Genomic DNA, 24,771 nt, shown 5'->3' on the forward strand with positions numbered 1-24,771 from the left:
TGCCAGTCTTGTGAATCAACAGAGAAAGAACTTAAGGGATATAAGGTGTCCAGAAGCACACCATTTCTTGAGTCATTTTTGGATCCAGATATGGCAGCTTCCTATCCGCTATTAATGCCTGGAAGCCTAGTTGAGAAAGATGTGGCTATGTGTAGTTAAGGGTGTGTGAGAGACTAAGTGAAAAAGAACAAATGTACATTGTAACCAATGATGTTTTGCTTTTACAGTAGTTCCAAAGATGCTTTTTCAAGAGGCAACTGGATTTCCTTGTTTTTCTTTGAAGATGTTTCACTTCTCATCCAAGAAGCTTCTACTCTTCAGCTCTGACTGGTTAGTGGAGAATGGAAGGGAAGGAACTGGAAGAAAGTCCAGTTGACTCTTGAAAAAGCATCTTTGGGACAACCATGACCTGGATGACTGAGAATCTCCACTGGCATTTGCTTTTACAGTAGTTTAAATTCATTGAGTCTCCATGTAACTCCAAAGAATTATTTTCAGCTGAAAGTTGTGTCTGTATTCCAATGATTTTCTAGCTCTTGACTAAGGAGTGTTCTGTCTTCTCTAGCTGCACCTATTTGGAAAACCCAGGTAAAAAACAAGGAGGGCTTACAAATGCCTCAAAAGACTGTGAGTCTGTCAGTGAGTGACCATAAGCCAAACCAGGGACTGTATTTAACAAAGGCATTTGATTAAAATATCAATGAATCAATGAATCTTGGATCCTGGAAACTTCAAAATTATAAATTAAAAATGGTTATTTGGATCTGCTGTCTTGGATTCATGTCCTTAGACTGGGCTGGGAATATTTAAATCAAGCCTATTGCTTAAAGGTAAAGGTTCCCTCCGCACATATGTACCAGTCATTTCCGACTCTAAGGGGTGGTGCTCATCTCCATTTCTTAGCCAAAGAGCCAGCACTGTCCGAAGACGTCTCCGCAGTGGCATAGCGTGGGTTGTCAGCACCCGGGGCAAGGCAAGTAATTTGCGCCCCCTAACCCGTGGATTTTAGCACTCGAGTCTCTTCCACTAGATTAAAGAAACCCTTACCCCCTAAGCACATGTATTGTTTGTTATGAAAATACTGATGTAATTAAAGTAAAATGCATCTAAATACAAGTTTATTTTCAAACTAAATGATAAACACGATCATCAGCTAGCAGTTTGGACTAAAATGATTAAGTAACATGAGAATGCGACTGGGGGACTCCTGTCCCCTGGAGGGAAGATGTCCTAGCTAGCAAATGGACCCAGGCCTTTGATAATATTGGTGATAAATAAACCCTTCAAAACGATTGCTTGCAGCGGTCACGTTCTGGGGAAAGGAATGCAAATCCTGTTATGCCTCTGCTTTTTCATCGTGGGGAAAGTTGCAGCAGCCCCAACATAAGGCTGTCCCTGTGCTCAGCTCCCCATGAAACAACAGGAAGATGCCTGCAGTTTCCCGGAGCCCTGGTGGAATGAAAAAGTTAACTGCATTTGAGTCTGATTCCTGTTTTTTTAAAAACAATCCTATACTGTAACATGCTTTGGGGAGCATGTCTGCAATAGCATTTCAAGGGACTTATTTCATTGCTTTGGATGCAGCAGAACAGATGGGAGCGGCAGGGATGACCACAAGCAGGGGGAGAAAAGGCAAGAAGATGCCACATAGGCGAGACTGAAGCTCTGCCCCTTTACATGGATGTCTCATAGGCCATACATGCAAAAAAAAAGTGTGCTTAAATTGCATGATTGCAGTTGCCATCTTGACTTTTTGGACTTCCCCTGTGGATGCCCCTGGATGGAAGAAGATGTGAAGCAAATCAATTATCCTAAACTTCAAAGTCATAGAAGCTCCCTCCTCCCCCGGGTTTGTTTGTTTAATCTTATTTTTGAACAATAAGAAAATTCTCTTGTTATTGTCGACCAAGGGCCATCTAGTCAGGAATTTCTGTAACCAGGCAACTTTTATGCAAAGATCAGTCAAAGAAGGCCATGGGACATTTCATTCATTTCATGGCCCTTTCAAACTGGCTGAGCAAGCAAATTCAGAGTCATAACTTAGAATAGAAGATGTTTTATCCTTCAGATGTTGTTCTTTAAATGAGCCTTCCAGATGGGGGGGATTATGGCTTTTATTATCCTATAGTGGTTGCTTCATATTTGTAATTATTACATTATTTTATTATTAATTTTGACATGTAAAGCAATCCCTTTATTTAATGGAATAATGAGGAAAGGGTGTCCATTAAAAGAGAATGTCCATGAAAGCTAAGCAGGATCTTACTCATTTTTATTTTATATATTTAAGCCATTTTGTGCACGTGCATATTGGTGGGAAAAAATTATGCAAGTGTAAGTCTCATTCAATGACTCACACTGCAAAATAAAGCACGAAAAAGAATTATCACTGTGTCCAAATTAAGTTCCTGAAACATTTCTATCCACTTCATATAATTTCCTAATTCCTAGTGACGTCCAACATTGGCATTGTTCAGTCTAAAAAGACTATGGTATCGTGCTCTGGGAAGAGGTCCTAAAACAGCATCTGGTGTGGCTAAAAAGGCCAATTCGGGAGTGCCAATCACTTCCACATTGAGGGCAGATACATTCTGTCCCCTGATTTCGCTGGTTCTGGGACTGTCTCTTTGCCTCAGCCTGCCGAACAAGTATCTCTTCAAATTGGAGAAGGCCATGCTGCGTCTTTAGCCTCCAAGCTGAACGATGAGAGGTCAAGGTTTCCCAGCTGTAATATCCATTCCCAAGGCCTTTAGATCTCTCTTGCAGATATCCTTATATCGTCGTGGTCTCCCTCTGGGGTGCTTTCCCTTCACCAATTCTCCATACAGGAGATCTTTCGGAATCCAACCATCAGCCATTCTCACGACATGCCCAAGCCAGCGTAGACTTCGCTATTTCAATAGCTATTTCAATAGTAAAAATACTCTTTTTAAAAAAACCATATTTGATGATGTTTTAAAATCTTTTATCACTGAGGATTGGCTGAAGATATTAGCTCATCCCATCTTCATCACACTCCATATGAAATCAAAGGAGAACACTTTGAAACATGCAGAAAAATATCTTTAACACAATGCTTGCGTTTCCTTTCCTGACAAGTAATACAGTCTTGTGTTCTAGATTAGGAGCATAGTCCATAAAATTGAGAGATTAGAGTCTTCCTTTTATCAGTTGTAATTCTTTCCCTTCCCTTTCTTCTAAATGGAATTTACACAGAGAAAAAGAGAGAGAAAGAAAAAGTGACAAAAAAACATCTACTGCAATTAAAACCAATGGTTTAGCAGATTCAGGAAATTAGCCTTTGCATTCCAAATTTCAAAATACCGATAGAGGGAAATATTTATAGCTCGGGCTTGAAATGAGGGGTCCTTGTTGCTCTCTGAGTTTAGTTATTTTTCCTTGCAGATGTTTCATTATCCAAACTAGATACCATCTTCGGTGTACTAAAGATATTACCATGTTTGGGTAATGAAATGTGTTCAAGAAAACAATCAAGCTCAGACAGCATCCCAAAATTCAAAATTATCCACCAATTGGGACTCCCAACGATAAACTTGTTCAAATATAGAAAGGAATTCGGTAGGTATTCATCTTTCCTGGTACCAGTATGGGACATTTGCAATCATAAAAACACTGTTCTCTCATAGGTTTCCAAACCATTGATGTACAATTCAAAAGAACATAATTAAGTGTCATCAAATCAAGTCCAGCTGCAGGTGATTATATAGCTAAGCATTTGAAGTTATGGCTTGGTTGGCCCCAGTAAGAATCTGTACCTTTCAGGGATATTCCAGGGATTGCTTGCATTCTTTCATCCTTTGTTTTCCCCATCTTCTACTTACCCACATTTTATGAAATATATTTTTTCCTAGCCCATTCTCTGCTCACAGCACATTCTTAAGCTATAGCAGTTTCTGGTTGCTGATTGTCATCTGAAAAGAAAAAATGGCTTTTCATTCTTGTTCTCGTGGCTGTAAAGCTGTAATTCAAAGGCAAGTGTCTCATTTATTATGGTTATTGTTTGTAATGGTATATGGGTATGACTTTGGGAGATAGGAAGAAGAGCTGCAGATAAGACAAGTCAGTCAAGTGGCACCTGAGTCTGCAGAAGGAATGGGCGCATGGGCAAATATCTCAGAAGAATTAGAGATCTATTCATTCAGCTTTGCAAGATTCTTGTAATGTAACCTTGCAATAAAGTTAGAGCTAAGACTTCTAAAGATGCTTCTTGACTGGACTACCTCACAAGGCAGATCTCAATCTTGCAAGTCTTGAAAGTAGAGCTTTTCCTCCTTACCTTGCCTTCAGAAATTGTGGGAGCTTCATCACTAGAGGCTTTCAAGAAGAGATTGGATGGCCATTTGTCAGAAATGGTGTAGGGCAGTGATGATGAAACTTTTTCTTATGACGGGCATGTGTGCCCACACCAATTCAATCCTCCCTGCCCACCTGCGCATGCGCATGTGACCCCCCCGCACATGCGTGCACAACCTCTCCCCAGGCTTTGAAGGCTTTCCTAAAGTCTGGGGTGGACAGAAACAGCCTCCCCCGGGCTCCTGGAGGCCCTCCAGAAACCCAAAATGGATCATTTCTGAACTTTCGGTTGGCCCATTGAAGCCGTTTGTCACCCTCCCCACCCTTCAGAGGCTTTCCTGATGCCTGGGGAGAATGAAAAATGGCACCAATGAACCAATCAGAAGGCTGAAAATCAGTTGGCTGGCAAGCGAATGCACAGGAGCTAACTCCTGGGGTGTCAGCAAATATGGCTTCATGTGCCATCTGTGGCATGCATGCCATAGGTTCGCCATCACGGTTGTAGTGTCTCCTGCTTGGGCAGGGGGTTGGACTAGATGACCTACAAGGTCCCTTCCAACTTTGTTAATCTAATTAATAGCTTGTACAATCCAAAAAAAAATAGGTCCCTTCTGAGATTTGGTATGTCCCCATTCCTTCTGTGGATTCAGATGCCTCTTATCCGACCTCCGTCTAGTCTGCGATTCTTTCCCCTGTTTTCAAAGGTCATTGCCACATACCATAACATTCTTAGTGTTCAGCTGTCATAGCTGTGTATTACCTCTTGAAAGCTCCATGCTTTAACTATTTTATTTGTTCTTTCTTGTCACTTAAATGGCCATCCAGAAATCCAGTGAGTCTTCCAGAACAAAATTAACGTTCAAAATAATTGTTGGAGTGAAGGGAGCCGTTATAGCACACAACAATGTCACATGAACCGGTGCTGCATTGGCGCATCCACAGAATATTTGTTGAATAAATTATAATTTTAAATCCATAGAATGCATAAGATCTCAGAATGCAATAGCCCACTGACTTTCACCTAGTCCCTTTTTAGTGCCTCTCTATGCTCTTAAATACCCAATTTAGTATATTCCAACAACAGCTTATAAATACAACAGCTTGTTATTTTGTAAAGGATGTGCTAAATCATCTAGTACTAGAAGAAGTCTTGAAGCATGCTCTTAGAGATATTGAAACACGTCCCTTTGGGGCTCATCTGGAGAGAGTATCACAGCTGAGGAAAGAAGGATTAAATATCTCCTCGCTGCATACTGAAATGTTTATCTGGGCTTAGAATCTGGCATGTCATTTTTAGGAAAGAGAAAACACCGATGGAACAGCATGCCACATTTTTAAAGAGACATGTAGAAGGATCTTAATCTGATGTTGTACTCTTACCTCCAAAAGCTCAAGAGACAGTTAACAGGCATGCACTTAAGCCACTAAGCACTAATGCTTCTATGCCGCCAAAACCCCATAAGACTCCTGGAAAGCAATGCCATTGTTTATATACAAAACCTCTGTGGCAAATAGCAATGACAATAAAATGGCAATTGCACATCGAGAAACAAACATTAAAATAAGTGTAGAAATCATGTCATGGCGCGAAAGGCAAAATCCAGTGGTATATTTTAATCAAGATGGCCTTGGCCAATGCACAGAAGCTCTCTGCATCATTCAAAATGAAATCAGTATGGGGGCACATCTGATCTCAACTGGGGTGTTCCTAAGGGCAGACACTATTACTCAAAAGTAGGCCTCAAACCTCATTTAATGGACGTAAGGAACCACGAATGGCTTTTCCTGGAATAAGTTGGCAGATTAGGTAGGTTGTAGCTGGAGAAGCTGGTCCTGATGTTATCTAGGTGCAAAGTTATATGGAGTCAAAACTCAGCCCTTTAGATTATATAGAAGCCTTTGGGAAACCCTTTTAGGTTCCAAAACACAGACATTATGTGATCCCATCAGACACTGCCAGGCAACAAACAAGACAACTAAATATTGTTATAATCTGTATCTTCTGGATAGATTTTAGAGCAATGTTTCTCAACTTTGGCCACTTGAAGATGTCCGGACTTCAACTCCCAAAATTCCCCAGCCAGCATTGGCTGGGGAATTTTGGGAGTTGAAGTCCGGACATCTTCAAGTGGCCAAGGTTGAGAAACACTGCTTTAGAGGTAACCCCTTTATGAAGCATGATATAATGGTCAAGTTGAATAGCAATAGCACTTAGACTTATATACACAGTGCTTTACAGCCTTCTCTAAATGGTTTACAGAGTCAGCATATTGTCCCCCAACAATCTGGGTCCTCATTTTACCCACCTCGGAAAGATAGAAGGCTGAGTCAACCTTGAGCCGGTCAGGATCGAACTCCTGGCAGTGGAATGCAGAGTAAGCCTGCAATACTGAATTCTAACCACTGCGCCACCATGGCTCTTAGTAGTTATAAGATATGAGTTACTGGGACAACTGCAGCTGCCATTGGTACCCTAGCTGATGCTGTGCCTGTCAATCAATGATGGCCATCTGTCTAGCAAGGCCTCCCAGTCACAGACCAGCCACTGCCTTCCTCAGTAGCAACACTGGGAATTCAGAGCTCTTATACATCTAAAAGGCATCACATCATGGAAGATACATTTCAATGCTTCCCAAACCAAGTCTTAATTGAAATCATGCCTCCATTTTATCAAGGATAGTAGTATCACTATATCACTAAGAACAACATGCAAAATGGTCCTAAAGCTGGCAAATTCTGCAGCAAATAATTGTTTAAAAATGACAACTATTAAAATGCAACAAAAAAGTACATTAAGAAGAAACCAGATAGTGGATCCATTAAAAGAAAATTAAATGTGACAGTGCAGCCTTCCCCAGCTTGATGCTTTCCATTTTTGCTAGAAATGCTAATCACACATGCATTGCATCTGCCCCAGAATCCCCCATTTTAGCTATAATTCAAAATGTTGAAGGTACAAATCCAGCAGTTCAGATTTTTCTGTGCCTCGTAACCTTCTGACCACAAGGGGGCATTAAGGTATAGACAGAATTTAGGAATTTAGGCTGCCTTCCCCTCTGAGTCTATTACTCTGCTCCTTATCTAAGATTTTGCCAGTTTGAGATCACTAGTACCTATATCTTTCTTCCAAGCCAGGAATGGACTGACTGCTTTCTGTTTAGTAGGCTGTACCTGGAGCTATCCCTACAACTGCAAATGAATCTCCTTTCACTTACTGTTTTAAGGCTTTTTGTCACTCATTTTTGCTTCCCTTAAATCAGGGGTGTCCAAACTTGGGAACTTTAAGACTTGTGGACTTCAACTCCCAGAATTCCCCAGCCAGCTGGGGAATTCTGGGAGTTGAAGTCCACAAGTCTTAAAGTTCCCAAGTTTGGACACCCCTGCCTTAAATTCTTGATCTCCAGGAATGCTCTCGTGCGTGTGCAGAGTGCTTTCGCCTCCATACAAAACACATCTCCAAGGCACCAGATCAAACTGGGAATATTTTTTTCCCCCCAGAGCAGGATCCTGCAGGATCACCAATTTTACCAACAACTCTTTTGTGTTGTCTCCAAGGGGGATTTAGTCTACATTGCAAAGTTGCTTTTTAGACTGTCCACATATAACTTCCCTCACTCCTCCCTTTCGTGGAAATTAATGGCTTATTTTCCAAACAGAAGACCCTTCAGAGGAACACTTAAATATTCTAGTGCTGTGCCAAGGAAGCATGTGCAGTGTAAATATTTTAATCCCTAATTAATCACTTTGCTTAGATTGGAAAAACAGAAGTCTAATGAAAATAATTTGAAATTTCCTTCGTGGATAATTGCATTGTTCAAGGGCTTCTGGGAAGAGTCAAACTGTCTAACCTTCCATTTTTGGATGGCTGCACGGCTGAGACACTCACTGGTTTTCAGACACTCCCTTGGTTGCCTTCATGGGATTAAAGAAATATCTTGCACACAATTTGGCTGTGCTATGCAAAAGGCAGCGCTGGGGGCAAAGGTTGCACAAACACCCCAACAAAATACATTAGATCACGCAGCAAAGTTGTCCCCGCAGGGCTATTACACAGACCATGTGGTTGTTATTGTTACTATTATTCCTCGGATTCCCGAGTATAACAGTTCACATCACTTTTTAAATTAGCAATATCATATGAGGACCCATTGAAGCATCTCAGGGAGAAAAAGAAAATGTATTTACAGATAAGCTCCAGAGACTTGGAGTCAGCTTGAGGCTAAGAGACAGAGTCTGATCTAAGGAAATCAGTTGCCTTACCTGTTCCTGAGGGAAGGGGAGAGGAAAAGAGAGCACGGGGATACATTTCGTATGCTAGAATCTGTTTTACTTTTTATGAGCCCTAATATTTTGCTCTCTTGCCCCTCTCCTCTGGTCAAAGCACTCACATCCTTCTAGTGGAAAAGTGATGGCATCAGAAAGCAAGCAGAGAAAGGAATCCCTTTTTCTTGATTATGAACTGGCTTGTAATACACAAATGTTGTGCGTAGGAAGAGAAGAAAGAATTTTGTTTGCCAACATCCTGAACTGAACAAGGAGAGATTCAACCTGGAAATAAGGAGAAATTTTCTGACAGTGAGAGCAATCAACTTGTGGAACAGAATCTGCCTTCAAAAGCTGTGGGGGCTACATCACTGGAAGCTTTCAAGAAGAGATTGGACTGTCATCTGTTAGAAATGGTGTAGGGTCTTCGGCTTGGGTTGGATTAGATGACCTACAAGGTACCTTCCAACTTTGTTAATCTGTTCATTCTGCCTGTCCTTCTGCTAAGAATGAGAAAACTCAGCAAAGAGAGCCCATTGTTCCAGGGCTTGCCCAAATCGCTTCCCTGCCTAGCAAACCATTGGCATTATCTAATTTATAAGCACAATGTTATAAACATCTGTGAAAATGAAACCCTCTTCTACGGAAGAAAGAATCTTACTGCAACTGCAATTGGGAAAGGACCTTTCAGACCTGCACGGAGTGCAAATTGGTTTATGAGCAGAGTTCAAGATGTCAGTTTAGACCAGTGTTTCTCAAACTTGGTGACTTGAAGTCCTGTGGACTTCAACTCCCAGAATTCCCCAGCCAGCTATGCTGGCTGGGGGATTCTGGGAGTTGAAGTCCACAGGACTTCAAGTCACCAAGTTTGAGAAACACTGGTTTAGACCCTGGCTAGCTAAATGAGAGCCCTATTTCTCATTATGACCAGTTTAGATATTAGAATATGCAAGTTAAATATTTTTAGAAATATGCTGATTTCAGAAGGGGATATATTTTTTGTGTGTGTCAGGCTGGTGAATTGCTCTCATCTCTCTCTTCACATTTCAGAAAGGGCTCGGAGCCTTTTGAAGATTGTATCAGATATTTCAGAAATTATTGCTCATCCTTTGCCTATGAGGTTTATATAGAATTCAGAAGCATTTTAAAGAAATGAATCTATTGCTGGGGACATTTAGTTTTTCAACACACCAACTTTCCATAAAAAGAAAGAAAGATATAAAAAAAAACTAAAGGTAACTGGGAAGACAACCTGCCAGAATCAAGGAAGAATTTCAAAGTATATTTTTGCTATGGGCCTCACTTGGTAGATCCCACTCAGAGATAATATTTTGCTTGATGAACCAAATAACTGCCAAGAAATAAGGAAGCCACCTATATTACCAAACTATTTTGTCTTCAAGAGATTACTAAAGCTTTTCAAGGGGCAACAGTTGTTTGAAGCATATTTTTGGCATGGATGAAGTCTTATATTCAATTCACCAATTTAATCTCCAATTAAACATATCCAGTTCATTGGGAAGATACAGCTTAGATACACATCTAAGTTCATTTCTATACTAATGACTTAAAGCGTCTTCATAGCATCGCCCAACCATCATTAAATTGTTGTGAAGTCAGTGCAAATTACCATTATATTTAACAAAGGTGGCTGGGTGACTCTAGAAGATATGATAAATCATTAGTGCACTGTGCAAAAGACAATACTGAATAAGATGGACAAATAGTTTAATAGGACTATTACTTTCTACTTTTGGGTCTTAACTAGGTCGGTCCTGCTTGTCCCACTTCCACATGTGCAGGGAGATTTTTGATACAAACCTAAGAAGAGATAAAATTGCCTAAAGGGGAAACAATTTTTCATTATGTTGTCAAAACCAGCAAGTTCATATCCTGCAGTGAAGGTCACATTTTGAAAGGAAATGCTTCATATACTTTGCTATCTGCATTTTAAATGGTCTTGCTTATTAATTTATCATTATCGTTCACCCAAATTATCACTGTTTAATGAAATTGCTGGAGTGGCTCCTTGAGCTCAAAAAGGAGAATATAATTGACCATAAGATGTTTAGTAATCAGAAAATTTAGCATGCATTTGGATCTTGGGAATTGACATGCTTAATGTTTCGAACTTTGTTGTAGCACATTCCTTGCGTTCTTCTTTTCATTATTAACGGGGTGCATTTTTTTAGTACTTGTGGGGGTTTTGTGTAAGAACAACAACAGAGTCTTCCTCAAACCTATACAGGTACTCTTCAATTTATGACCAGGATTGAGACCTGCATTTCTATTGCTAAACAAGGCAGTTGTTAAGTGAATCATGCCCAATTTTACTCTTTTTTGCCATGGATGTTAAATGAATCTCTGCAGTTGTTAAGTGAATCACACAATGCTTAAGCGAATCTGGCTTCCTCTACTGGCTTTGTCCCAAAGGTGCTTTTTCAGGAGGCAACTGGACTTCCTTGTTTTTTTTCTTTTGAAGACATTTCGCTTCTCATCCAAGAAACTTCTTCAACTCTAACAGGATAGTGGGGAAAGCAAGGATTTGTATTCCTTGCAGCCAGCTGGTCATTCACATCCTTTTAGAGGGTCATTGAAGCACTTGGAGGTTTATCTGTGTCCTCAGGTCACCTGAGTAGAATTTCTGGTTCCTGCAGTCTGCAATTTTTTCTCTCTGGAAATCCATTCCTACTCCCGCACCATTCAAACGGTGTTCATCCCAAATTGTATGGCTAAACATCTGTAGAGGTTCTCCTGCAGACTACAGGAGCCAGGTGCACTACTCAGGATGAGAAGTGAAACATCTTAAAAGAAAAAAAAAAACAAGAAAGCTCAGTTGCCTCTTGAAAAAGTACCTTTGGGACAACCATGTCCTGGATGACTGAGAATCTCTGCAGACTTCTAGTGACTTTGCTTATTGGAAGCTGGTTGGGAAGGTGGCAAATGACACTCATGGGATCCCAGGATGTTGTGTGGTCATGTGACTAAGAGGATGTTGTGACAGTCATAAGTTCAAGGACTGGTTGTAAGTCACTTTTTTTTCAGTGTTGTTGCAACTTTGAATGGTCACTAAATCAATGTCTGTATGTCGAGGGCTACCTGTGTGTAATATTTGAACATCTCCATGTGTGATAAGCATCCACGATAAATGCCATGGATAGGAAACTGTCCAGAAAGGAACATCTGAGAGGAGACACTTCCTGAAATTGATCTTCTACGTCTCCTAGGGCGACTTATTAAGCTTGTTTCCTGTGTTCCTTGCAACTTGGGAATCAGATGTTCCTTTAGAGCAGGGGTGTCAAACTCATGGCGTTATAGCATCATCACATGATGGATCGTGATTTTTCCCCCCTTCGTGGGCGTGCCCAGCACATGATGTATCCGGCCCACAGGCTGTGAGTTTGACAGCCCTGCTATAAAGGGATGCATCAAACTTAGCTCTCACATTTTGCAGAAAATGCTCTGGCTCTCTTCCATTCTTCAGGGTGTAATAGTTTTGACTGATTTCCCAACTTTGATAAATTTATACAACTTAGAAAAAAGCTCCTATAGTTCCCCTCTTTTCTTTTGTTGGCCCAAAGAATTAATTAATTAGAATTAATCCTGAGGGATGCAGGTTTTTTTTAAAAAAGATATGTTTATTGAGATCCCTAAACACTTTTAGATATGTTTATTGAGATCCATAAACACTAATATTTTGGGGCTTTTGTAGTTGATGCCATTTCTTACTTTGTACCAAATGTTAAGTTTTGGAATGGCGTGGAAGTATTACAATTTACCTGCGCAGTTTTGATGAGGGGTCTGTTTCCCAAACTTTTCTAAAAAATCGGGGTGCCCAAGCCATGCATGCAGCCTTTGCTTTTTCAGTTACTTGGAACCCCTTCTATCATCTTGATCCCCACCTGAGCCTCTGAGTGAGGTCCAAGAATCTTTTTTATCTCAGGTCAGGAGTGACCCGAACAAAATGGGCATAGTATGTGCTCAAAATATTCTTAATATCGCATGTGATTGCTTTGCTCTCAAATTAAGGAGGATTAGAGCAGCAAAGCTGTTGCAGCTCAGGGCCCCCTGGATCATGTGGCAAAAACAGTGAATAGTTTATAGTCAGTTGCCCAGGCCTAAATCAGTGCTTTGACCTCCAAATTAATTTGTGAATTGAACAATTGTTTCATAATTCAATTCATAAAATTCATTACTTGCGTGTGGTCTTAATGCCACCTTCAAGTGAAATATGTTTAATGGAGCAAAAGAGGAGACACTTAAACCCTTTGTTATGGATGGGGTGTGCTACATTTGCAATATTTCTTCAGAAGGAAATAACGAGTGTGCAACTCAAAATGCTAAGAGACAGCAGCACACATATAGATTTAATATAGATTGAATGCAGCATAGATGTACAAAAAGAAAAAAGAAATCAGGATTCCCAATTATTGCATTAATTCACAATTAGCAAGCAATTTAAAAGAGAGAGAGAAGAAACTGGAAAAATCCATGGAAAAATAGGCTTAGCGGTACCTATTAGCCATGACAGCTAAGTGAATTTCCTTTGTGGAGATGCCAGCAGGAGACATCTGAATTCAAGTTGCTGATGATGGGGACTGCCATGATTTTCATGTTCTGACTGTGATCATCTGGAAGCATTTGGCTGGCTGGTGTTTAAAACAGAAAGCTGGATCCGAAAAACCTTCGTTTGCTCCAAAAAAGAGAGTGAAGGCCTTTCATACATTCTCTCTGCTGCTAGGACAAAGACTGGAAGATGGGGATAGGAATTAAGACCAGCCGGCCCAAGAACAGTGGATTTCAAGGCAAGCAATTTCCATATGTTGCTTTTGAAGACTGTTGCTCAGAGGTGAAGGGACAGACTATGCCAGGACTGATCACTTCCTGCTTTAAAAGATCTTTGCTGAGAAAAGATGGTCACTTATGCAGTGTAATATGGAAAACAAACATGGTGTGCAAAATGATTTGTGCAGTATTGGGATTCAAATAGTTGAACAACCGGCTCTCTGCCCTAATGTGGGCGTGCCCATGGTGGGCACGGCCAGGGGGTGTGACAGGCAGCACTTGGCCTCCTGCACACCCCTGGGAGCAAAATGGGCGATCGACTCCCCATTTGGGCCTAGTAGGCTTCCCTGCAGCCTCCTGGGAGCAAAAACGGGCTGCGGGGGGAGGGCACGCACCCCTGTGCCCTATTTTGGGCCTAATAGGCCTCCCTGCACTCACCTGGGAGACAAAATGGGGTGCAGGGGGATTCATGGAAGGGGCGGGGCAGGAAGGGGTGGAGCCAGCCAGCAATTTAATAACCGGTTCACCTGAACCCGACCCAAACCAGCTGAAGCCCACCACTGGATTTGTGCGATGTTGGCATATTATATGCTACTGCATATAAAGAGAATTAAAATTAATGTGCAAAAAATAGGGCAACCTTCTCAGTACATGTAGCCCTCGACATATAATCATTTGTTTAGAAATCATTTGAAATTGCAACAGCATTTTAAAACAACAACAACTTACCACGAGTCCTTGTAGCACTCCCATTGGTCGCATGGTTCTTCTGTTTTTCTGGCCTTATCATTCAGAAAGACAAATAATAATAATAATCACCATGCAAACACATCAGTTCAACATCTCACTCAGGACATCAGGTCATTCACAGCAGACCTAAAAGTGAAAAGCCTATGAAAGTCCAATTAAATACAGATAGTCTTCGATTTACGATGACAGTTGGAACCAGAATTGCCATTGCTAAGCAAGGCAATGTTGTTAAGTGAATCACCCCCAATTTTACAACTTTTTTGCATGGTTGTTAAGTAAGTTACTCCAATCATATAGTTGTTAAGTGACTCCAGCTTCCTCCATTGACTTTGCTTTCAGGGTAGGTGGTGAATAGCTATCACATGACCCCAGGAATCCAGCAACCATAGTAAATACATGCTGATTGCCACGTGGGTGGATTTTGATCACATGACCATGGGGATGGTAAGTAAGAATTATTTAGATCACTTTTTTCACTGCTGTTGTAATATTGAGTGGTTGCTAAACGAATGGTCCAGGACCATTTCTCTACAAACAAACATCCTAATGCTGCTGATGTCTTGCTGCCATGGAAATCAAGATATCTCTCTCTCCACCCCCTCCTTCCCTTCCTCTCCCCCCTCCCCCATCTTTCTCTGTAAAATGCATGTGAGGTCTTCCCAGCAACTTAAAATGCTCTTACCGTGGAAGTCTGGGGTGAAGGGTGGAAGTAATGTACCAAGTAGTTTGTGGGTTTATTTTGGCTGCTTTTATGTTAAATAATCCTTCTTTTTGAATAAGGCTGGAATCTATTTGGGAAACCTGAATTATGGTTTATAATAGTTTTGCAACTTTCACATAAGTCACACACAGCAATGGAATTCATTTTTGGGTGCATACTTGAAGAAATGTTACCAGATCATAGGATGGGAAAACAGAGGCTGGAATTCAGGGATTCCTTGAAAACTGCCCAGAGTTTTTTTCTGGGAAGGAAACCAAGTCTAGTGTTGTGGGCTTGAGTGTATATTAATTATTTGATGGTTGGCTAAGAATATTTCCCTGCTTCTTGTGATGCTGGGGGAGAAGGGAAGCAGGAGGATGGGAAGGATCTCTCCAGCCTTCATCCGCCAGACATACACTAGGAAAGGGTTCCAACATGGCTGTCCATGGAGCGTGGGTACCCAAAAGCGTGGCAGCTGCGGTCTCCCTCGTTCTCAATTCCTTCTTTCTGTTGAGCCTGATGCTAACAAATGCTCGTCAAACGCAAACAGCAGTGCACAAGGAACGGTGGTCCTGGCACAGAAAAAACAACTGCGATTTTTCCTTTCTTGTTGGCTGCTTTCTTGCAGCAGAGCAGATGGCTTTTTGGTAATGATGGAGTAAAAATTAATTACTGTTGTGTCTTTATTTTTTTTAAAAAAAAAGAAATATGAAGCAATGATTATAATTTGCGAGAGGTTAAATATTCACTTGCAAAGCTTGCAGGAAGAGGCTTGTGAAACAAACAAGGAACTAGCATTAACTCTATTAAAAAGGGTCGATGTGGGAGACCACATTTGTTCGCTACATCATCCACTCAGCTGCCGAACATGAAATGCTTTGTGGCTTTGATGTTACTGTCGTAGGTTAGACTTAGGATGGTAGTGAACGCAGGCAGGTGGGGAGACAAATCCCATGTCCTGGGTAATGTATGAGTTATGGATTGGTAGCTTAATCCTTTCCAGGCTACTTTCTATGAGTCCTGGACAATGCTTCCTTCCCCATGGCCACGGTTGAGGATGGGATACTTGTAGACTCCCAATGAACCCTAGGCTTTTGGTTATGTAGTTCACCAAGCATCCTGTTCTGACCTAGGCTTCCCAAAAGCATGTAGCAAACTCCTCGTCCTGACAAAAAGCCCTTTTAGTAATTTATTGTGAATTCTGATCATTCACATCCAGCAAAGTCTTTCAAGGGAGGATTTACAGTCATAGACCTTATCTGGCTTGGAGAGCTGACAAGCCGATTTCTGCAAAACCTGGCAAGGAGTCTCCGAGGGTCACAAGCCAATTAAACGAACTAATTGTCTCCTGCAAACTGCACTCCCCTTTCGCTCCTCTTTTCTTTCCTCTGGGAGGGGCCATTCATCATCCACGTGTGGCCTTACTCCCAAATTGACCCCCATTCTTTAGCTATTGCCTTTGTCTAGCAACTCTGCGCATGCACACACTGGGAACAGGCTCCAGCTGTTCATCTGCCTCACTGATGTCTGACTTTGAAGGTAGCTGATAACTGGTGTACGGCTCTGGCCCCCTCTCTGCCTCCCGCACAGAGCCCTCATCAGAGCCTTCTCCAGACTCCAGGACTGGCCCATGTTGCCCTACCCAACCTCCTCACTGTCCGAATCTGCTGCCAGCTCTGCTAGCTGCTGGTGGGCCACAACATATCCTAGGCCAGGAGTTCCTCCAACCACGCTCTCCATCTCCCACTGTACTGCCCCAGAAAGTCCCAACCAATCTTAATCAGTGAAATAGTTGGCAGCCACCAAAACCAGACCTTTCTGGTAGGCCATTGCCTCTGGTGCTGGGTCTCTTGGCTTGGCCTTGGCCACTGCCCCATTGATCACTACAGGCTCTTCCAAGGCTTCCCTGCATAATTCAGTGATGGGATATTTTGGAAATCTCTTGTCACTAGACTAAGCTAAACTTGACTGATTTTCTGCTCTGAGTCTCTTCCTGGTCATAATGTCCTCTTTCTGCTTCTTCCACTGATGAGTTTGGGCACAATCAGGCAGGCTTCTGTTTTCCTTGGGCTCTGCACCATTTCAGCCATTCTGCTGAGAGAGAGGGAAAAAAAACCATTCAGGTCCCTTCAGGCTTTAAATCAGTGTTTGACGATGTGTGGGCTTCAAGCTGGCAACTTGAAAATGTGTGGGCTTCAAGCTGACTGGGGAATTCTAGGAGTTGAAGTCCACACATTTCCAAGTTGCCAAGGTTGGAAAACACTGATTTAAATGATGCCTTGCTCACTTCAGCTAGCTCTCACTGAAGAGGAACAAGAACAGCAACAGAAATCCGGATCTTGGTCAAATCATAAATTCCTTCCTTTCTATCTTTGCTGACCTCATCAACATCAGTAGGTGGGACCTTTAAATGGAATAGGGAAGGGAGGGCTACAGAGTGCTACAAAAACTACAAGTTTAGAAACTCCCCCCTCCCGTTAATTTCATTAGTATTTAAAACAAGGGGAGACAATTGTATGACTGGATATGCTTGCAATGTATTTCTTTCATGAACTTTCAGGACATCCTAATCATAGACTTAGGAGGGAAGCATTACAATAAAAGTATAGAAACAGGCAAATTATAAAAAAATATAACCATATGGAATGAAGTGGATGTATTCATATTTTGGCTGGTGAGAAATACTTAACTAATACTAATTAGTTACTAATACTTAACCTAATACCTGGCTTAACTAGAACCTTCTAACCTCCCTGGCAATTTTAATATCTTAATATTTTAAAAGTAAATTTTGGGTTTTTTAACTGTTTTAATTGTTTTAATTTATTGTTATTTATTTGAACCCAGTGGCTTCCACTTATTTGACTGTTAAATATTGATGTCACCTCCTCCATGCCACACTTGTATTTTGATTTAATTGTACGTCGCCCCGAGTCCCTTTGCGGAGAGGGGGCGACTGATAAATCGAAACAAATAAAATAAAAATAAATAATAAAAATTAACCATCACAAAAATATTTTCTTGTGAGGACAGCTGGTCCCAAAACATTTCTTTACCAGAAGAAGCACCAGCCTCTGGAATGGTCTTTATTACAATTTTATTATAAGTGAGATCTTTGACATTCCTGTTAAACATAGTATATAAAGGATGATCCTCAGCTTGCAATATGGTAAACCTCTTATTTAAGAAAAGAAAATTGTAACCGATTTACATAGGGTAGTATAAAACTTTTGGAGTTTTCCTGTAGGCCACTTTTAAGGACTGGAGGTACTTGCTATTTATACACACTTTTGAACAAAATGTAAAAGAAAAAGGCAAAGAGATAGCACAGGTTCTCTGGCCTCATTGCAATTAATTTCAATCAATTTTTTTCACTGAACACAAAGTTAATGTGACTTAATAAAGGCTGGCAACAAAGAGACATAGCAGAATGAACGGTAATCATTAGAGCACATTTTCTGTTCAGGTTATGTAATGCTCTGAATTTTGTGATGCACTTTTAAGTCCCTAGAATGTATATTAAACAAAGATTTCTCTCTCCCTCTCCCTCCTTCTCCCTCTCTGAGAACGTGAGATGGCTGGTCTCTAAATATTAGGATCCAGATACAAATTTCTACAGAATTACATATAGAATCTGTAAAGTGTAGGACATGTAAAAGCTCCAAAGCATATGTCAAGGGAATATAAAATTAGTTGAACATAGGCCAGACAAAATTCTCCACCTTTCATTAAAATGGCAGGAGTAACAGTTTTCATCCAAATCTCTCTTGCGTGTATTAGACCTTCTGTGTGTGAAACCAATTTTTGGATCAGGGCAAATCGGTTCTGTCTGTGACACACGGAATTCTCTTTTCTTGGTATCTCCCAGCATCCTGTCCCACAAAGATAATGCAAGCAAGAAGACAATGCAGCTGGTTGTTGCAGTCAAGAAATTTCCTCTGTTCTGGGGGTGAGTGGGTAAGAATTACTAATCCTGGCAGCTAGAGGTTAACGCCAAATAAGGATTAGGGTAAAGTTCCAGAACATGTTAATCTTCCATTTATAAGAGTAAAGTTTAGCACTGCTATCAAACTCTGTAGGGTTACAGCTCTCTGGAACAAAGGGGCAATTTAAACTTGCAGACTGTGTGGTGCAGAGGAAGAAGAAACTGACTTCTGATCCATTGATTGTTACATAATGCTTTTAGGTCTTTTCCTTTTTCAATTATTTTCAGTGTCAAAGAGGCAGGAAATGAATGTTCACTTATGAATGAGAAAAACTTCTCAGTCATCTCACTCGCAAGCATGCGCCCACACACACACACACACGGGGTGGGTGGGTCAGGTGCTATGGTTAAGCATCTATCTCCCCCTTCCCATCTCACATATGTTCCATTTATTTTATCTAAAATAGATATGACCCCACCCAGCTATTGCAATACTGTGGTTCCGAATAGGCATGAAAATTGCTCTACCTAAGATTAAGAATCATTCAAATTTAATTTCTTTCTAATTGTCATTTTTACTACCTTAATTTTTTTGAATTCTGTTGTGTTTGTACGTCTTTTTGATATGTTTTTAAAAGTTCCTTTTTCCTTTTCATCATAATTTATATTATTAAAATGTAGGTAGATTCCCTGTAAAGTGGATATTTTGGCTCAAGTCTTCTGCAAGTGGATTTCCTTAGCATGTATTGTTTGCTCCTAACCACCCAAAACATTTTGTTCTATCATTTTGGGGTGGAGGATATGGGGGAACTAAAGCAGAAAGTGGACAATGTCTTGGTATGTAAATATAGTCCAGTTTCTGTACAGATTGAGAGACTGTGTATTTGGTGACTCTAAATTAAGCTAAGTTTTCAAGTATACTTACCTAGGGAATTTTTGACTAATAGATGGTCAGCCTTGATCACATTTTGAAAGGAAGCCCAGAAGCAGAGATTGAAGCCCAGTGTATCATCTCTTCAATGAATGTGCAAGCAGATAAGTCCTTCCAGATCTTTAAGAGACTCCTTCAAGTCAAACTGGGCTCCTGGTGACATCATTCACCCTCCCAGGCAATTTTCTTGGCACTTGTATCAATGTGGTATGTTACTGCTTTCTTCTGGGATGTTTGTCAACTTCCCACATAGCAAGAAATAAGTTCTTGCACATAGAACCTCTAACCTCCCTGGCAATTTTAATACTGTAAATGTAAATTTTGGGTTTTTAAATTGTTTTAACTGTCTTAACTTATGGCTATTTATTTTAACTTAGTGGCTTGCACTTGCATCTGTATTGTTAAACATTGATGTTACCTCCTCCATGCCATACTTGTATATTTGATTTGATTGTACGTCGCCCCGAGTCCCTTTGCGAAGAGGGGGCGACTGATAAGTCAAATAAATAAATAAATAAATAAATAAATAAATAAATAAATAAATAAATAAATAAATAAATAAATAAATAAATAAATAAATAAATAAATAAATAAATAAATAATAAATAAATAAATAAATAAATAAATAAATAAATAAATAAATAAATATGATCTCATATAATTAGATTACTTCTAGGAATGTGTGACTTATCCAAAGGTATTCTTGTATTGGCTCCTTGAATCTCTCCCCCCCCCCCCCTATCTTTGTGCATTGCCAAATTGTATTGAACTTTTCTGCATCAAATAATTCAGGAACTGCAAAATTTGGTGGATGGCTAAATCCCAATCTATACCTTATTCCAGGAACTAAACAAAAGAACCCGTTTGCATGACTCTACAGGTGGCTTGATGGTTGGCTGCAGTTTGAGTGATTCTCCATATTTTTCAAGATGACATAGTGTGCATAGAAATTGTATGAAGAGGTCTTAACAACATAATGGAGAGGGGGATATTTTCTATTATCTTCTCCAGTTTTTTTTGGAGTGGGGTTGAGTGTTTTTTGTTTCCCATCTGTTACAAAGCAGGAATAGTCAAACTGAGTCCATTGGGTGGTGCGTGAGCCCCGGGACTGGAGGCTAAAGAATATGGTGAATGGTTGAGGGAACTGGGTATGTCTATTCTAACAAAGAGAAGAACTAGGAGTGACATGATAGCAGTCTTCCAATATTTGAGGGGCTGTCACAGAAAAGAGAGAGCCAGCCTATTCACCAAAGCACCTGAGGGCAGGATAGGATGTAATGGATGGAAGTTTATCAAAGAGAGATCCAGCTTAGAATTAAGGAGAATTTTCCTGACAGTGAGAACAATTATTCAGTGGAACACTTGCTTCCAGAAGATGTGGATGCTCCATTGCTGGAGGTTTTAAAGAAGGTATTGGATAGCTGTTTGTCCAGAATGAGACATATAGGATCTCCTGTTCAAGCAGAGTGTTGGACTAGAAGATCTCCAAGGTCCCTTACAATTGTGTTATTCTGTATTCCTTTTGCAGCTTTCAGAGCCTTGGAATTGAAACCTCACAATTTAAAAACAAAGAAAAACTTCAAGGGTCCCCTGGCACTAGACTTAATAATAACAATAATGTGTGTGTGTGTGTGTGTGTGTGTCATTTTGTTTGCCGATAAATAAATGAAGGGAGACTAGTATAGATCTAGTTCAAGCTATTTAGCTCTCATCAGTTAGCCATACCCTTACTGGGTTTTGAACTTGGGCTATTTTATATGTTAGGCAGTTATATTAACCTCTAAGCTACAAACTCTCCTACCTTATCAGCTGAGCCTTGTGTGTGTGTGTGTGTACATATACATACATACATACATACATACATACATACATACATGATTTCATCCCCTTTGTGTCCCTCACTCATTCTCAGAATGTGAAGTATAGCCATCACCGCCCCTCCCCAATGCTGTAATCTATATTCTGTGGATTTTTGCAGATTCTCTTCTGAAATTCATTGGAAACTATGTAGCCAGTTGCACAATCACATTTTGGGGAATGGCTACCATTTGCCCAGCCTGATATCATTGCTTATGGTTATAGTTATGGTGATATCTTTGGTTATAGGGGAAAAAATATGAAGCTTCTCATTGCTGTGGCTTTGTCAATTCATTCTGGAATTAGCAAAGTTGGCATGGCTCAAGAATTCTGCCTTGCAGGTGGTCTTATTATTTTGTGGCCACCCTAGTTGGTGATAAGGGGCTTTGCTTTAATCACAAGGTAATCTGACCTCTTGTCCGAACAGGGATCTTCCCTATCCAGTGCCTTGGGGGTATGCATTAGGATTCATGGGGTTCCTTAGAGCCAGATGTTATCTCTTCACCCAACCTTCTCACAGAATTCTGTTTGAGAAGCTAAAATGAGGAGAGATTCCCATACATATATGTCCTTCTGGCCACTTGGATGAAATGCAGAGTTTACTAATAAAGAACAGCTACCACAGCAAGAAGAAATAGGTGCCCAAATTAAGGCTCGGCATAGCTGTTATGTTTCTGATTGACAAGGCAAGAACCCTGAGAGATGAAGCTCAATGTAGGTGTATCTGAACCCTTCCATTGGACAACAAGGATGGCATTTTCAAATGGATATTAATTTTCTTTTCCCTGTTATTAATATTTTTTATAATAGCATTATAAGCTTACAAATTTAGTTAAGACTTTTTGATTATTTGACTCTTTGGTTGTTTATTTGAATGTATTAACCACCCAACTCCAATGGACTCTGGCTGAGGAGCCTGATTGCCTGAGGACCAAGCAAACATAAAAGGGGACACTGGGCAGCTGTGCCATGGGAAATTTGGGCAGAATGGTAGCATATCTCTCTGAACTCTCCCGTCATACATGTGAAAGAGGGAGTTGCCTTGGAATGGGTGAGGCCAACATTTTCACCAAGAGCATTTCTGACTCTAAAATCAGGTAGATGTTTCCTTTCTGGTATTTGTGTAAAGGGATTAAAATGGGGATCATAAGCTTTTGGTTTGTTGAGACTTTCCTAATTTGTCCCAGATGATTTAAAATGTTATTTCTACCTGTAATAATCATGTGATGGGATTCAAATTGTTTTACTACCAGTTCTGTGGGCATGGCTTGGTGGGCGTGGCTTGGTCGGCATGGCAGTGGAAGGATACTGTAAAAACTCCATTCCTTCCCCACTCCAGGGAAAGGTTACTGCAAAATCCCCATTCCCTCCCAATCAGCTGGGACTTGGAGGCAGAGAATAGATGGGATGGGGCCAGTTAGAGGTGGTAATTTACCAATTCTCCAAATGACTCAAAATTTCCACTGCTGATTCTCCAGAAGTGGTCAGAACCTGCTGAATACCACCTCTGATGTGATGGCATTTCCAGTTGCACCACTTATGGTTCTCAGAGGCCAAAGAATTAAATTGCAGTTCCCAACTTATCCATTGTGATATAAAGGATTTAACAATGCACACTAATCACTTGCCATGCTTTTCAGTTTTCCTTAGATGTAAAGAATTCTGTGGTGTGCATTAGTGATTTTCAGTTCCTCTTGGCTTCTCATTTTTGCATTTTGAAGTTTAGCTTCTCCTCTTTCTGCTGTACTTTGTGTATATTTCTAAGTTCTCATGAAAATCTCTAATACATTTTATATGCATTTCTTCTAAGCATACCTTATTATGCATATATATATATATATATATATATATATATATATATATATATATATATATATATATGTGTGTGTGTGTGTGTGTGTGTGTGTGTGTGTGTGTGTGTGTGTTGTATTAACACAATGTATTAACAAGCAATTTCCTCTACCCTATTGTGATGTTGGTTTTACATATAAATGTACTTTTGCACATATCATTTCATTGGGGAGATTCAGTGCAACAAAGAATTGTTTGTTCCAAAAGAAAACTGCATTTTGATTAAGATACTGAATTAAAAGGAAAATTAGATACATTTGCATTAAACTGCAATAGTGGAGAACTCCTGCTCCTTCCTAATTCATGTTGGTGAGATGGCAGGCATTGAATATAGTATTTGTTTAAAAATTGCATGGACTTAAACCCCATTTCATGAAACATGAGCATCAAAGTGAAGCAGGGTAGGAGTCTTGGTCTTTTGGCTAAGATCAACTTTAGTCTTCAGCTGAAGTTGGAGAGGTAACTGTGGGTTCAGAGCTCTAGCATTTTGCTAGAAGTATGTAAATCACCTTGATAACTACAATCTAGGTTAACTAGGATCAGCTCGAATCAATACTGGGACAAACTTAGGCACAAATGATTAAAGAGTTGATTTGAGAATATTTAGAAATGAACAACTTGAACTCCTTTTTAGACAGTTAAGTGTGAGAATGTGAGAACACATGATGGCAGTGGTGAAATCCAGCAGGTTCTGACAGGTTCTGGAGAATTGGTAGTGGAAACTTTGAGTAGTTTGGGGAACCATCAAAAGCCACCTCTGGCTGGCCCCAGACTGGGGTGGGAATGGGGATTTTGCAGTATCCTTCCCCTGGAGTGGCGTGGGAATGGAGATTTTGCAGTATCCTTCCCTGCCACGTGCACCAAGCCACATCCACAAAACCAGTAGTAAAAAAAAATGAATTTCACCACTGCATGATGGGACTTGACTTCTGCAAAGCATTCCACAAAGTCTCTAATGAGATTCTAACAAGAGAAGATTGCAAAATGTGGTCTGGGCTGTGTTACCATTAAATGGATACAGTTGAAGCAAAGAACGGAAGAACAGTAGTCAAAGACTACAAGTCAATAGCTTGGACTTGGACCTGGATGGAAGTGTTGAAGTTTACCACGGTGTGTTATGCTGTCCCCCTCCCACACCTTATGAGCATAAGGAGTCTTTATTAAGGCTTCTGAGCCTGAATTGGTATTCCCCAGAAATTCCCTGTGCCGGCACCAGCTCAACCCCAATAAGTTCGTTAGGCTAATCAAATGAAGCCAATACTAGTCCTCGAGGCAAAGGCAGGTCCAGTCTACTAGGCAAAATGCAAGTTCCCAGGGTAAAGGCAAGTTCCAAGACAAAGTCAAATCCAAAGGCAAGGCAAGGTAAACAGCTGAAGAGACATGATCCAAACTTCA

Source organism: Natrix helvetica, assembly GCF_964273705.1.
Source record: "Natrix helvetica genome assembly, chromosome: 1".
In the NCBI taxonomy this organism is placed as follows: domain Eukaryota; kingdom Metazoa; phylum Chordata; class Lepidosauria; order Squamata; family Natricidae; genus Natrix; species Natrix helvetica.